The sequence below is a fragment of the Rhinatrema bivittatum genome, chromosome 3, assembly GCF_901001135.1.
Source record: "Rhinatrema bivittatum chromosome 3, aRhiBiv1.1, whole genome shotgun sequence".
Classification (NCBI taxonomy): domain Eukaryota; kingdom Metazoa; phylum Chordata; class Amphibia; order Gymnophiona; family Rhinatrematidae; genus Rhinatrema; species Rhinatrema bivittatum.
In genome coordinates, this window is record NC_042617.1 from 182,268,685 (window position 1) to 182,285,299 (window position 16,615).

At 49.2% G+C, this 16,615-nt stretch overlaps 1 long non-coding RNA gene across 2 annotated transcripts in view; it reads right to left on the bottom strand.

Moving 5' to 3' along the window:
• LOC115088715 overlaps nucleotides 1-16,615 on the bottom strand; it is an 83,280-nt gene that overhangs the window by 27,092 nt on the left and 39,573 nt on the right. The window contains exon 3 of one of the 2 annotated variants that reach the window (XR_003855834.1): nucleotides 14,851-14,980. This is a non-coding gene — a long non-coding RNA (uncharacterized LOC115088715). Of the gene's footprint in view, nucleotides 1-14,850; nucleotides 15,601-16,615 lie in introns of both variants that reach the window. The other variant, XR_003855833.1, reaches the window with a different exon arrangement.

Sequence of the window (16,615 nt, forward strand, 5' to 3'; positions counted from 1 at the left end):
ATCCGAGTAGGCAGGCAGCAGGCAGAGTAATCCAGAGGCAGTCCAAGGTCGGGGCAGGCAGCAGGCAGAGTAATCCAGAGGCAGTCCAAGGTCGGGGCAGGCAGCGAGCAATCAGGAACCAAGTGCAGGTAATCCGAGTAGGCAGGCAGCAGGCAGAGTAATCCAGAGGCAGTCCAAGGTCGGGGCAGGCAGCGAGCAATCAGGAACCAAATGCAGGTAATCCGAGTCAGGTCAGAGACAGTCAGACAGCAAACCGAAAGACAGCGATGCTCCCAGGAACAATCGTGGCCGAAGCAGTTACTCAGGGAGCCAGTCTCCCTTAAATAGTCAAGTTTCCCGCGCTGAATCGCCTGTGCCGGCGTCTGACGTCAGGGGGGCGTGGCCAGGGCCCTAATCGCGCGAGAATTAGCTCCCCTCGATGCGCGGAGGTGCTGGCTGGTGCGTCGGAGGGAAACGCCCCGATCCCTGCCTGATAGCGCTGCTAAGGCTGCCGAGTCGGCCCCGCTGTTCCCCGGAGCCCGGGCGGTCCCTCCCGCATGCTGGCGCGCTGAGACCCGCGCGGCAAAGGTAACAGTACCCCCTCCGCAAGGGCCCCGCCCCCCTCCACGAGGTCCCGGCTTGGAGGGAAAACGAAGATGAAAAGCCTGCAGCAAACGGGGAGCCTGGATATGAGAAGAAGGCTCCCAGGTATTGTCCTCGGGACCAAAGTGCTTCCACGAAATAAGATATTGAAGTCACCCCCTCACGCGTCTGGAATCGAGAATCTCCTGTACCTCGTACTGACCATCATCAGGAAGAATGGGTACGGTGGTCCACCGCCTCCGCTGAGGCCAAGACAGGATAGCAGGCTTCAGCAAGGAGACATGAAATGCGTTATGAACACGCAGCGAGGGCGGCAGGCACAGCCCATAGGTAACCGGGTTGATCCGTCGCTGAATCGGAAACGGCCCAATGAAACGGGGCGCAAACTTAGCCGAGGGGAGACGTAAGCGAAGGTGACGAGTACTCAACCAAACGAGGTCCCCACAACGGAGATCAGGAGCAGGAATCCGCGTCTTATCCGCCCGGCGCTTCATGGCCGCAGTGTGTTTGGCTAACAAGGCATGAGTGGTGGACCACAGTCGAGACATAGAAGCGGCCGTGGCGTTGACCGCCGGGCAATTGGAGACAGTACGAATGGGCAGAGGAAAGTGCGGATGCCTGCCATATACCAAGAAAAACGGAGAGCTGCCGGTAGCCTGGCGAACGTGATTATTATGGGATATCTCAGCCCAGACCAACAGGGAAGCCCAATCATCCTGGCGTTGGTTAACATACGCTCGAAGAAACGTCTTCACCGATTGATTGGTACGTTCAGTGAGACCGTTGGACTGGGGGTGATAGGCAGACGAAAAATCAAGTTTCACCCGTAGAAGTTTACAGAGATTGGTCCAAAACTGGGCGGTAAACTGCACACCCCTATCGGACACAATACTAAGAGGAAGGCCATGGAGGCGAAATACGTGGTGCAAAAAAAGTCGCGCCAATTCCGGGGCCGAGGGCAAACCCGGAAGAGGAATGAAATGCGCCATCCGGGAAAAACGATCCACCACCACCCAGATTACAGTGTTGCCACCGGAGGGAGGAAGATCAGTCATAAAGTCGGTGGCAATATGTGTCCATGGGGATGTGGGAAGAGGAAGCGGGTGTAGCAAACCAAAAGGTCTCCGGCGCGGCGTCTTCTGAGCCGCACAGACAGAGCAGGAGTCCACAAAATGCTTGACGTCTGTCTGCCAGTTGGGCCACCAATAATGGCGCGAGAGCAGTTCCTTGGTGCGAGCGACCCCCGGATGACCAGCTATTTGATCAGTGTGGGACCACCGAAGAACCTTGAGGCGCAACCGTTTGGGAACAACGGTTTTCCCCAACGGGACAGGGAAGGTGGCAGCCAACTGAAGTTGAGCAGGATCAATGAGGAAGCGGGGAGGATCCGGAGCATCAACGATGTCGAAGCTACGTGAGAGTGCGTCGGCTCGGACATTCTTTGGGGCCGGACGGAAACGGACAAAAAAATGAAACCTGCTGAAGAAGAGCGCCCACCGGGCTTGACGTGGATTCAGACGCTGGGCGGTTGCCAAATATTCAAGGTTTTTATGATCGGTATATACTGTGATGACATGGCGGGCCCCCTCCAAAAGGTGTCGCCACTCCTCAAAGGCCAGTTTTATGGCCAAAAGTTCCCGGTCACCAATGGTATAATTCCGCTCCGCTGGTGTAAACTTTTTTGAAAAAAAGGCACATGTTACCCACTGATCCTCTACAGATCTTTGGAGAAGCACCGCCCCGACGCCCACCGCTGAGGCGTCAACTTCGAGCGTAAACGGCTTGGTGGGATCTGGGTGGCGGAGACACAAATCGTTGGTGAATTCAGTCTTTAAACGTTGAAAGGCTAATACCGCCTCCTCCGGCCAGTGCTGTATAGAAGCACCCTTCTTCGTGAGAGCGGTGAGCGGAGCCACTAAGGAGGAAAAATGAGGAATAAACTGTCTATAATAGTTAGAGAACCCCAAAAATCGTTGTAAGGCGCGTAACCCCACCGGCTGAGGCCAGGTGAGTATGGCATTGAGTTTATCAGGGTCCATGGATAAACCGGTGTTGGAAACAATATAACCGAGGAACGGTAGGCGTTGCTGGTGAAAAACACACTTCTCCAGCTTGGCAAATAACTTGTGCTCCCGGAGGCGTTGCAAAACTTGTCGAACATGAAGCACATGCTGGGATAAGGAGGGAGAAAAAATCAAAATATCGTCCAAATAGACAATGACGTGGGAATAAAGGATATCACGGAAGATGTCATTTATCATGTCCTGAAACACCGCCGGAGCATTGCACAGCCCGAAGGGCATTACCTGATATTCATAATGACCGTCGTGTGTATTGAACGCGGTTTTCCACTCATCCCCCTCCCGGATTCTGATCAAATTGTAAGCCCCCCGCAAGTCCAACTTGGTGAAGATTTGAGCCCCTTTTATCCGGTCAAATAATTCAGAAATGAGCGGAATAGGATACCTGTTCTTCCTGGTGATAGAATTAAGACCCCGATAGTCAATACAAGGTCGTAGGGACCCATCCTTCTTCTTGACAAAAAAAAATCCGGCTCCTGCCGGGGAAGAAGAGGGTCGGATAAATCCACGCTCTAAATTCTCAGAGATGTATTGACGCAATGCGGTGGACTCCGGTTCCGATAGAGTGTAGAGTCTTCCCTTAGGTGGGGTCTGCCCAGGCAGAATGTCAATGGCACAGTCATACTTTCGATGGGGTGGCAAGGTCTCTGCATATTGTTTATTGAAAACATCCTGAAAGTCTTTATAGGGAATCGGAATGGTACTGGAGAGGTGCATGGTAAATACAGGGAGAACTGGAAGTTTCTCAAGGCAATGTTGAAAGCAGAAGGGACTCCATGCTGTGAGCTCTAGAGAAGCCCAATCTAGGTGCGGCTGATGAATCCGTAACCAAGGTAGACCCAGTATTATCTGATTCACGGACGCTGGGAGTACAAATAGTTGAATGTTTTCTCGATGAAGAACACCGGTTTGGAGCAACACGGGCTTGGTTATGTAGGCTATATGCATTCCCACCGGTTGCCCAGAAACAGAGGTTACCGACAGCGGAGTGGGTAATGGTTCCACCGGAATCCGGAATTTCTGTACTAATTGTTCCTGAATGAAGTTTCCCGCTGCTCCTGAGTCTATGAAGGCTTGGAAATGCAATGATTCGCCATTGAGGCGAATGGTCGTGGGTAGTAATAATTGAGGAGAGGGAATGGTGGAACCCAGGGAGGCCTCTCCCACCCGACCTAGGTCCGAGCGTTTCCCGACTTGTTGGGACATTTGTTGAGGAAATGACCTGCTCCAGCGCAATACAAACAGAGATTCCTTGCCCGTCTGCGATTCCGCTCCTCAGGAGTCAGGCGAAATCTATCAATTTGCATGGGTTCCTCTGAGTCCCCCGCAGCCGGAGCCGTCGGAGGTACGACCATTGGTTGCTGGAACGTGGGGGCCAAACGGAAATTTCTGCGAGTGGCAGCTCGCTCCCGGTTTCGTTCTTGAACACGTAAATCCAAACGGATAGCCAACCGGATCAAGCCCTCTAGAGTCTCCGGAGGATCCCGACCAGCCAATTGATCCTTGATATGTTCTGCTAGGCCTTGTCGAAAAATAGCCGTGAGACTCTCCTCCCCCCAGGCCAGTTCAGCTGCTAAAGTACGAAATTGAATGGCATATTCACCCACAGTTCTGGAGCCCTGTCGTATCTGAAGCAATTCATTAGCTGCGGAAGAAGAGCGTCCGGGTTCGTCGAAAATCAGCCGGAATTCTTTGAGGAACCGGTCTAGTGAATGGAGGATAGGATCATCTCGCTCCCATAGGGGAGACGCCCACGCTAGTGCAGGACCCTCTAGTAAGGACAGAAGGAAGGTAGTTTTAGTCTTATCATTGGGAAAAGAAGCAGGTTGTAAAGAGAAATGCATCCGGCACTGGTTGATGAAACCCCGACATAGGGCGGCATTCCCATTGAATCGAGGTGGGGGGGGCACCCGGATGGGGACAGGGGTAACCGCCGGGCTAGGAGGAGGTCCTGTGGGCAAGTGGGCTAAGGCATCCATCCGCGCCACCAATCGATCTAGGACCCCCGTAACTTGATCCAGAACACCTTGCTGTTGTTGGATCTTATTGGCCATCCCGGGAATGGCCTGTAGAGCGGTCAAATCCACTGGCTCCATGGCTTCGGCCAACTGTGAGGCCTGGTAGTCAGTTAGTAGTGGAACCACAGTTTAGACCGCTTACCTTGGAATGAAGAAGTCGCGACTCAGAGGAAGAGCGTGGGTACCGGAAGGTAGTCCAGAGTCGGGGCAGGCAGCGATCAATCAGGAACCAAGTGCAGGTAATCCGAGTAGGCAGGCAGCAGGCAGAGTAATCCAGAGGCAGTCCAAAGTCGGGGCAGGCAGCGAGCAATCAGGAACCAAGTGCAGGTAATCCGAGTAGGCAGGCAGCAGGCAGAGTAATCCAGAGGCAGTCCAAGGTCGGGGCAGGCAGCAGGCAGAGTAATCCAGAGGCAGTCCAAGGTCGGGGCAGGCAGCGAGCAATCAGGAACCAAGTGCAGGTAATCCGAGTAGGCAGGCAGCAGGCAGAGTAATCCAGAGGCAGTCCAAGGTCGGGGCAGGCAGCGAGCAATCAGGAACCAAATGCAGGTAATCCGAGTCAGGTCAGAGACAGTCAGACAGCAAACCGAAAGACAGCGATGCTCCCAGGAACAATCGTGGCCGAAGCAGTTACTCAGGGAGCCAGTCTCCCTTAAATAGTCAAGTTTCCCGCGCTGAATCGCCTGTGCCGGCGTCTGACGTCAGGGGGGCGTGGCCAGGGCCCTAATCGCGCGAGAATTAGCTCCCCTCGATGCGCGGAGGTGCTGGCTGGTGCGTCGGAGGGAAACGCCCCGATCCCTGCCTGATCGCGCTGCTAAGGCTGCCGAGTCGGCCCCGCTGTTCCCCGGAGCCCGGGCGGTCCCTCCCGCATGCTGGCGCGCTGAGACCCGCGCGGCAAAGGTAACAGCCTGTTACTCTGGGGTGGTACATCAACGTAAAATTGAGGGTGATGTCAAATTTCTTGCACAAACTTTTTCAGAATTTGGCCGTGAATTGTACACCCCAGTCAAAGAGGATGTAGTCAAGAAGGCTGTGCAATCTGTAAATGTGTTAAACATAGAGATTAGCCAACTTTTTCACAGAAAGGAGCCCAGAAAGGGTTACAAAATGAGCCATTTTCGAGGAACTATCCACCACCACCCAGATTGTGGTATTGCCACTAGCAAGGGGAAGGTCTATCACAAAGTCAGTGGCCAAATGGGTCCAGCTGTTACGATCCTGCTCATGGTCAGGCCCGTGAGCAGCCTCTCACCATTTCTTGCTGCCAGCTTGCTTGCTCTCCCGCGCTCTGCGGCGGTCAGAGCCGCCTTCATCCAGCCTGCGCGGCCTGGAGGCCGCTGACTATGTCATTCTGCCTTCATGGCCCGGAGGCCACCTGCGTCCTTCTTCTGCATGGCAGGCCTTGCCGCCGTGCTTCCATGTGGCTCGGAGGCCACCGATATCTTCCCTATGCTGCAGGGCCGCCATGGAGCCGCAATTGCCGGGACCTGCTACGTGGTGCGGCCACCGATACTGCCACCTACCATATGGCCTGAGAGCCGCCGTTGTGGGACCTTCCCTCGGCAGGGAATGCTGCTATCGTTGTTCCTCTTCCGCGGCCTAGAGGCCGCTATGGAGCTCCTCATCCTGTGGCAGGAAGCTGCCATTTTCTTCCCTTCTCATGGTAAGGAGCCACTGATGCTAGGGCCTGCTCCATCTCTCTCTGCATGGACGCCGCTCTCCAGGGTCCTTCCTCCTTAGGTGTGCGGGCGCGCCTCCTTCAGCCTCTTAAGGGGCCATCGGTGGGAGTGGCCCTATGGCCCCATCTGATGACCTCATTCGGGTGTTTCCTTTGCAGCTCTACAAAAGGGCTTTGCCTTCAGTTCTTCATTGCCTTCGCAAGGAGCTAGTCCTCTCTAGGACTCTTCGTCATGTCAGCTTCTCCTAGGCACTCTGTTCTTCATGGATATTCCCTTGTCTTCATCTGTGTTTCCTTATCCTTTGTCTTCATCTTTGTTCAATGTCCTGGTCTCTCATTGGATCCCATGTCCTTGTCTTTTGATATCTTCGTCATCCGACCTTCCTGATGTCCTCACCTTCACATCTTCCTGAAGTCCTGCCTTTTGATGTTCTGTCTCTCCTGAAGCCCATCATCCAGTTGTTCTGCCTCTCGGTGCCTTCTCAATGCTCTAGGTTGAGTGACCTGGGGGTCCGAAGTCCAGATGTTCCAGAAATCTTGTTCTTCAGTTCTCTCGACACCTCCGTAATGCTCTTGACTGAGTGTCTTGGGGGTTGAAGTCCTGATGTCCTGAAATTCCAGACGTCTTCGTGTCTGATGTTCTCGTCTTCAGATTCTCCTGATGTCCTCGTCTTCAGACCCGTCGCTTTCAAGCGTTCAGACCTTTTGGCTCCTTTTCAGGGAAGCCTTCTTCTCGGATGACCTGGTTCCGGATCTTACCTCCTAGTGGGCTGCCGTCCTCTGTTCAGCTTTGAGATGACCTTCGGATGCTCCTTCCTCGCTGGGTCTGAAGTTTCGTCATCTTCTGGTTGGCCTGTCAGGTGCGTTGATCACGCCGCGTCATCGAAGCTCTGTCCAGGTTGGTTGCTGCTATGAGTCATGGCCGGATTCCTATTCATACTGAGTTTTAACTCTTCTGATGTCGTTCCACTCATCAAGTGTCTTCATCAATGTTCCTGATGTTCTTTTCTTCAGCCTTGCCTCAGCCTTGTCAAGTGCCTTCGTCTGACCTTGTCTCCAAGTATCGTCTGATCATCTCTTCAAGTATTGTCGTCTGACCTTGTCTTGAGTTTTTAAGTCTTGTCCAAGTCTTCGAGTTCCTGTCTTGATCCAAGTTCCAGTACCATAGCCTGTCCTCGACCTCTGTCAATCCTGACGCATTTGTCGTTCCCGTACAGCAGGTCCTAAAGGGCTATCGAGTGGCCAGAGGGCTACCCCAGAGACCAGCATTGTGTTGTTGGGTCTCTTCTGATGCGTCAGGTTCAGCAGAGATCAAAGCACCTGGTCTTCAGCCTGTCCTCCTGTCCACCTGTGCTTGGACTCGTCTCACCTGCCTCGGCGCTTCTACGGAGCTCTCTGCAGTCATGCCGTGGTCCAAGGGCACACAACTCTCCCCGGAATTGGGACCTCTCCCTAGCACTCCCACAACACCAGTGTTCTTTGGGGACTGTAACAACCCCCACATTCAAGCTCGGGAGCTCTTGTTCATGGCAAAGACAGGGCAAGAGTCTGCGTACTGTTTTATATCATATGTCATCCTGAGTCACCAATAATAGTGGTGGAAGATTAGCTCCAGGATGCTGGTGATGCCAGGATGGCCTGCCAACCGAGAGCCCTGAACCCAGCCCAGTACTTTCTCGCGGAGCTCTTGAGCGACAACTGTCTTCCCTGGGGGGACTAGTACTGCAGCCATTACTATGAGCCTCACTGAGTCAATTATGTGCTGGGGTGGCTTTAGAAAATTTCAGTGTCAAAGAAATGGGACAGGGCATCGGTCCGCTAGTTTTTCTCTGCTGTGCGGTAACGTAACTCAAAATTGAATCTGTTGAAAATCAAGGACCAGCAGACTTGCCATGGATTCAAATGTTGAGCTTGTGACAAGTATTCCAGATTTTTGTGGTCTGTTTAGATGGTCACATAGAGATGATGCTCTCAAAGTCATCAAAGTACTCGCTTAATATGTTCTCGATGTTGGTCCAAAGTTTTGGAGAAGATAAGGTTGTCAAAAAGATACAGATCACATGGAAGTAGAGAAGGTCACATAAAATTTCATTAACCATGAACTGGAAGACAATGTGGGCTCTTCACAACCTGAATGACATCACTAAATACTGGTAGTGCCCATCTCTGATATTAAAATCTATCTTCCACTCATCACCTTTTCTGATTCTGATTAAATTATATGCCCCACAAAGGTCAAGCTTGGTGAATGTCTGCGCCCTCCTAAGGCAGTCGAAAAGTTCTGTGATGAGCAGCAAGGGATAACAATTCTCTTTGATTATGACCTTGAGTCCTCAATAGTCGATACAAGGGGGAGTGATCCATCTTTCTTTCCCACAAAGAAAAGCTCTGCTCAACAGGGGAGGAAGACAGGTGAATGAAACCCCTCTCAAGAGATTTTTGGATATACTTTCACATCGCCTTAGTCTTCAGGGTGGAGAGAGGGTAAACCCTTCCCTTGGGAGGCCTCTTCCATGGAAGGAGATCAATGAGGCAGTCAAAGTAGTGCTGTGGCGGGAGAGTTTCAGCTTGCCACTTTCTGAAGAAATCCATATAGGCAGAGTATGGCTACAGTAGGCCAGGAAATTTCAGATTTACCACTCTGGCAAGAGAATTAGGTGGCTGAACCTTAGATAGGCACTGCGTATGGTAGGACGTGCTCCAATTGGAGATCTGCAGGTTCCTCCATTGATGTGAGGCTGGTGCTGTATCAGCCAGGGCAGGCCCAGGATAACCTCATTGATGGCTTTAGGCAGGAAATATAAGCTGATCTGCTGCTGATGGAGCAGGCCCGTCTACATCAGGAGAGCTGCGGTGGTAACTCTTCAGGCAAAATGTCCCCAAAGACAGAAGATATTGTATGTGTGAACTTCAGCTTAACAGTAGAGATACCATGTTTGTGAACTTGGGCCTCATCGATGAAATTACCATAGGCACAATGGAGAGATGAATTTGGACTAGGATTTGAGGAGAAGAGCAGAGTCAACCTAGGGTGGCCTCTCCCATCAGCCTTAAGTCCTGTGTTTTCCTGACTTAGCCAGGCACCCACTGCAAAGTACCCTTGTGCAGCGCAGTATAAGCGGAGGTTGAGGTGCCTCTGCCTCTGCTTTTCCTCCGGTGATGTTTTGAGACAGTCCACCTGCAAAGGCTCCCTCTGGCAGAACTAATGGCTCTTGAGCTCCAGCAGGGGTCACGGGACACTGAAAGCTGGGGCCCAATCAGATCAGGTGTTGGGACAAGCCCCTTTCCCATGCCCTTTCTTGGAACCAAAGATCCAATCGGATTGCCAGACTAATGAGCCCTTCTAAGATGGCTGGCAGGTCTCAGCCAGCCAGCTCATCTTTAATACGCTCTGATAGGCCTTATTTAAAATTGTATTTATTTAGAAACATTTATATTCCATCAAACCACGGATCGTGGTGGATTACAATAGTTTTAAAATCGCATCACACAAATACCAACTTACAATTTAAAAATGATAATCTTAAAACAGTAATTTAATCTTCTTTCCCTCCTCCCAACATTTACTCTTTCCCATACATCTTAAGCATATTTCTTACAAATTACCCACCTAAACAAAGTACCTCACTCTGCCCCAAATAACTCACTCTGCTAATTCAATAGAAAAAGCTAGTGAAAAGTGGGCTCAAAGAATTTTCCTAAAGCGAAGGAGGTCCTTCTCAGTCCTTATTTCATCGGGGAGATCATGCTACAAAGTAAGACCTGCCACCTAAACATTCAATTATGAGATTCTGATAATCAAACTTCTGTAGAAGATGGAATATCTAGCAAAAACTGGGCCGAGGAGCGCAATAAACGTTTAAGCTGATAAAGCTGTATTACTGATGATATACTCAGTGGTATCTGTCTCTGACATGGTTGATATGATGGTTAAGCTGTCATCACCCATGGGAGCTGGAAAGCCAGGGTGCAGAGGTGGACCGCATATTCTCCAACTGACATGGCACCCTGCCGTATCTGAAGGAGTTCCATTGCTGCAGGGGAGGTAAGGCCTGGCTCACTGAAGATGAAATGGAACTCTCGCAAGAAATGATCTAATTCTGTCAGCACTGGGTCATTTCTTTCTCAAAGGGGGGAGGCCCAGGTGAGGGTGGAACCCTCTAACAGAGACAGGATGTTGGTAACCTTGGCCTTATCTGTGGAAAATAGGGCTGCCTGGAGCTCAAAATGCATAAGGCATTGATTCCAGAAGCCCCTGCATTTTTTAGCCTCCCCATGGTAGCGTGGTGGTGGTATTAGTAGTGGAATGGGTCTTTGAGACCTGGCTAGCTCAAGCGGCTGAAGAACAGTGGGCAAGACTGGTGCAACTGCTGTGGATGGCAAGGTGTCCATTTGGACCACTAGTTTCCCAACGACCTCAGTCATCTGGACAAGGATATTCTGTTGTTATTGGATGCACAGAGCCATACCTGAGATCATCTGTAGAGCAGCTAGATATTCCAGGTCAATGGCTTCAGCAACCTGTAACGAGCTTGGTATCAGTGGATCCTTAATGTTGCAGCGTGGTTGATACAACCTAGCAGGCAAGCCTGCTAGGACCAGGTCGATGACTGGCAGACTGTTGGGACAGGCTGGAGCTTCACCTATACCAGCTGCCTCCCCCACAGGTTGAGCCTTTGGATTCAGGCTACCAGCAAGACTTAGGTGGGCCACTTGGATGCTCAGGTAGACAAGACTCCAAAGACAGACCGTGATCATGGCTGGTGGCAGACAGGAGACACTGGGAACAGGCCAGATGTCGGGGAAATCAGCAGACGAGAGCAGAGATTCTCAACTGGTGTGTCGCGACACATTAGTGTGTCGCCAAGCACCGGCAGGTGTGTCGCGCGCTCCCGGTCTCTCCCGCTGCTGTTGCCGCCGGGCTGTCAGCACGTTCAAGCCCAGTGGGAACGGCAGTGGTGGTAGAAGAAGCAGTGGTACCCGCGACTGGGCCTTTTCTTCCCGCGGCCCCCCCCCCTCGTGACCCGGAACAGGAAGTGATACGCGGTGTGCGGGAAGGAGAAAGACCATGCCGCGTGATAAAGTAGCAGCGGCGGCTGCTGCATCTGCCCCTGAGCAATTGAAGCAGCCGGTAATCGAGAAGGGAGAGAGCAGCTTGAGCCTCCCGCGGCCAATGGGATTCTTCTTACTTGGCTTGCGGAGGCTGGAGGAGGAGGCTGCAGCAGCTACCATTTGTGCTCGGAGAGAGGGGAAGAGAGGAAGTGAGTGAGAGAAAGAGAGAGAAGCAGCCAGCCAGCCAGTGTGTAAGTGAGAGAATGTGTGTGTGATTGAGAGCCTGTGTGTAAGTGAGAGAATGTATTTGATTGAGAGCATGTGTGTGATTGAGAGAAACTGATCTGAGAGCTGATGTGTGTGTATATGTGAGAGACAATGAAAGTGACTGCTCAGGGAGATGACTGATGTGTATGTGAGAGTGTGAGACAGTCAGAGATGTGACTGATGTGTGTGTGTGTGTGTGTGTGTGTGTGAGAGAAAAAGCATGGAAGTGAGAAATCTGGGTATGTGACAAAGCATGGGAGTAAGAAGCCTGGTGTTATGGGTGTGTGTGTGTGAAAAAGCATGGGAGTGAGAAGCCTGATTATGTGAGAGAGAGCATGGGAGTGGGAAGCCTGTGTGTGTGTGCATGCATGAGCGAGAGACTGGTTGGTAAGGTGACAGTGTGTGTGAGAAAAAGAGACTGGTGTGTGTGAATGTGAGAGAAAGAATGTGATTCAGGGAATGAGAAGCCTGTGCAGTGGAGAGCGAGCATGGAAATGAGAGAGAGAGACTGGTGTGTGTGTGTGTGTGTGTGTGTAACAGAGAGAAAGTGATTATGGGAATGAGAAACCTGTGCATATGAAGAGAGTGAGCATGGGAGTGAGAAACCTGGGTGTGTGTGAGGCACAGCATGGGAGGGAGAAGCCTGTAAATGTAAGACAGAACATGGAAGTGGGAAGCCTGTGTGTGTGCATGCATGAGAGAGATCAGGTGACTGGTGTGTGTGTGTGTGTGTGTGTGTAACAGAGAGAAAGTGATTATGAGAATGAGAAGCCTGTGCATGTGAAGAGAGTGAGCATGGGAGTGAGAAACCTGGGTGTGTGTGAGACACAGCATGGGCGTGAGAAGCCTGTATATCTGAAAGAGAACATGTGAGTGGGAAGCCTGTGTGTGTGTATGCATGAGAGAGATCAGGTGACTGGTGTGTGTTTGTGTGTGTCTGTGAGAGAAAGAAAGTGATTATGGGAATGAGAAGCCTGTGCATGTGGAGAGAACAAGCATGGGAGTGAGAGACTGGTGAGTGTGTGTGTGTGAGACAGAGAAAGTGATTATGAGAGTGAGAAGCCCGTATATGTAAGTAGAACACAGGAGTGGGAAGCCTGTGTGTGTGTATGGCTTGAGAGAAACTGTTCAGGAAGGTGACTGGTGTGTGTGTGTCAAAGACTGTTTGGGAGATGATTGGTGTGTGAGAGACAGAAACTGGTCATGGGGGCATGACTGGTATGGTGTGTGTGTGAGAGACATGGGCCCTAAGGAAGAGAACCATGAGTATAGAGCTTAGCCTCTACTGCTGCTTCTGCTATGTGCTATAGCCTGCATGGAAGAGGAGTAGGAGAGCTGCTGGAGGGGATAAGTAAAGGTGGCTTTTTAAGTTTATTTTTCTTAATTGACTGCCATTTTAATTATTTAATATTATGTGATATGTCTGCTTTTTTTTAAATATTTTATTGGTGTTTGGAGAATTTTTAATAGTTTTTATGAGTTTTTAATTGTTGGATGTTATTCTGTTCATAGCTGTTTTGAAACATTTATTCTGCTTATTAGTATAGTTTTACAATTATTTCTGTGAGGGGATCTATAGCTGCTTGCTAGTTCTGTTTTCCTAATAAGAGGTGTATTGGTTTTTAGGGCCTGATTTAATATCTATAGTGTTGCCTTTTCATTGATCGGGTTGCTCCTGTTTGAGTGTGTTCCATAATACAGGTGTAACTGTGTGCGGATTAGTTTATGTGCATTACTACAGATCCTGTGAGTATGTTAGGTCGGTTCTGTGTCTGTTACGGAGATGAGATATTTTACTAGCATGTAAGCATTTGCATCGGTCTTATTTGTTGTGTTTTCTCAAGAGGACACGCATTGGTGGTAAACTGCTGTCTTTTCATAAGTAGGGCTATTGAGCCTGGAAGTAGAAGGAGTTTGAGTTGCTGTTACTGAGATGACACCAGAACCAGAATATCTTTTTTGTAGGGTGAGTTGTATGGGGAATGTCGTAATTCTGCTTTACATCCATTATTGTGGGTCAGGGGGGTTCCCGTGGATGCAAATTGTGCTTTTACATCTAGCCCCGTGATGATCATGGGTTCAGTGTGTCATGCATGTGAGAACCATCTGTCAGGTGTGTCCCGACAGAAAAAAGGTTGAGAACCACTGGACTAGAGAATACGGAGGCAGGACAAAGGTCGAGGCAGGCAACAGACAAGGCGAACTCAGATCCAAGGGAGAAGGGCAGATCCAAGCAACAACCAAGGAGCATCAAGGTTTGGAGCTGAGATCAGAATCCAGGATAACAAGCCAAGAGTCAGACAAGAAGAGATGGGACAAGACATGGGCACATATGAGGCAAGGCAAGGGTATGCAGGAACACAGAGGAAGGCATGAAGGAAGGGAATCCAGGAAACTGGAACACAGAAACAAGGCAGCATGGACTGAAGGTTCAAGGCATGGCAGGAGACCTGATGCTGAAGCATCAGTAGCTCCTCCAAAGGAGCTCTTTATAGGAGGAAGTCAATGCTGTCATCCAAGAGTTCCCAAGCTATTCTCCGGCCAGGAAGAGAAGTTCAAGTGGCATCTTATGTTGGGTTCTGGTGGTATTCCTGCCACGGACAAGCGCAGGTAGCATCAGGAGTGAGTGAGGCAGCTCTTGGGGCCATCCTGCGAGCCACCGAATATAACATCCAGATAAGTAGTGGCATTTGTCCGGCTATATTGCAATTTATCCGGTTAAGTAGCAATAGGTTTACGTAGCTGGAAACATCTGAATAAGACAGACAAACATCTGTCTTATTCAGAAACATCTGAATAAGACAGACAAAACATTTGTCTGTCTTATCTGGCTATGTGCTGTTACCTATTTATTTATTTTTATTTAGCTCGAACTTGCACGGTTCATGGTTTTTACTTTTGCGAGCATTTCTATGCACATATGTACTCGTATTTTATAATCTGCACATTAATGAACTTTAGAAAATACTGCAATATTTTACAGTAATTTACATTAAACTCATAATCCCCAGAATTCAGACTAGACAGACTCCTTGTAGCTTACCGCCTCCTCCTTTTGTACATATTCTTGAATTGCAGTGGAGTCTCTATGTTACTGCTTTCTCCTGAGATTTAATAGAAGTGTTCACCAGAATTGCCAGCACTGATAATTTGCTAATTCATTACTTTTACTCACCTTGCTGTTCACCTCTGTTGAAGATAATTTCTCAGAATGTTAAAACCTCTTTGTACAGGCTTGGGAGAATGGGAATTTGCAGTTGTAGGGCAGTCAATGTCTGATTTAGATTGGTCTATCTGTGTACTCTCTAAAGTGGGGAAATAATATACATAAGGATTGCAAGTAGGTTTACGTGGATATGTTTAACAGGTGGTGTTCGTACAGGCATGGAAGAATGGAACTGGATGCCTGGAAGATATCTGATTTAGGTTGGTCTATCTGTGTAATCTCTAAAGCGGGGAAATATACACAGGGATGAACAACTGCAGGAAAGGAATCTATATAGAAATTACTAGTTGGTTCTAGTGGGGTAGCTGTAGGAGAGGAAACTGTATAGCAGTTGTCGAATGATACATTTGTAGGAGAGGAATCTACATCGCAATTGTCCACTATGCAATTGGGGCAGATCTAATAGCCCGGGAAATGTCTGTAGAAGGAGTTTGATATGCAGTGGCCTGGGTAGATAATGCACATGGTATTGGCCATATAAATGATGGACAAGTAGAAAAATTGAGAAGGGGCTGGGAGAATATCTTGAACCTGTCATCAAAAAAGGTAACAAAAATTGGGCATACGAGGCAGGAGAAGGTATTAGCATTCAATGCAGTTCTTGGAGGAGATATTTGGAGGGAAATGAAGGAAGGAATATAGAGGTGAACTAGGGAGGTAGTACAATTTATAGGTAGGGGTAAGGCTAGTTGATTCAGCCTACAAAAAAGAAACAGAAAGTTAACGCAGTGTAGTGTACTCTGAAAATACATTGAATAGTTCAGAAAGGACATTTCAGTTCTACATTAATCTTGTTTAAAATGCAACATTTTACCTCGATTTACTGAATGATTCTCTTATCATTATTTAGCTGAAGGAGCACTTAAAAATGATAGGCAAAAAAGGCTCTTCCTGCAATACCCTTGACTTAGGGGGGTAATATTCAGCCACTGGCAAACTTATCTGGCTAATTTTGGAAGGATATTCAGTGGTGCAGTCGCACCATTAAGTTTACCTGATTACCTTAAAAGACAGTGGGATAACTTTATCCATCTAACTTTAAAACTACTATATATTATGAACAGAGTTAGCCAGTTAACTTATCTAGTTAATTTAATTCCTCCTAAAATTGCCCCAAGAATGCCCCATGTTATCTGCAAACATTTAGCCAGATAATGAGTTTTCAGGCTAGATTTTTTCCGATAAGTGGCTGAAATATTCAAAAGTTGGCACATAGTCAGATGATTCACAAGTTATTCAAATAAATGCCACTGAATATAGACTCCTTAGTGTCCATCCTATGAAAGAGTGTGAGAGACACTGTGGGGTCAATTTTAAAACCCCCGCTTGCGCATCCATGTGTGCTCAGTTAATGGCACGCACACATGGACGCGCAAATTTTATAACAAGCGCGTTCCGGGAACTGCGTTTCCCTAGGACAGCATCGAATGGCACTGTCCTGGCCTGCCCCCCGCCCCTCCTCTCCCAGACCACGCCAGCCGCATGAGAGTGTGAGAAAATGTGAATGACACTGAGCATATTTGTGTGTGAGAATGAGTGCATATGTGACAAAATGTATGACAGTAACTTTTAAACAGCCACACGTGTATACAGGCTGGCACCAATGGACTTTGCCATTTTATAACATAAGCACATATATGTGCATACAATTTTATACGGACCTGCGCATGTGCGCGCAACTCCCTTATCTACCGTGTAAGTTGGGGAAATCTTA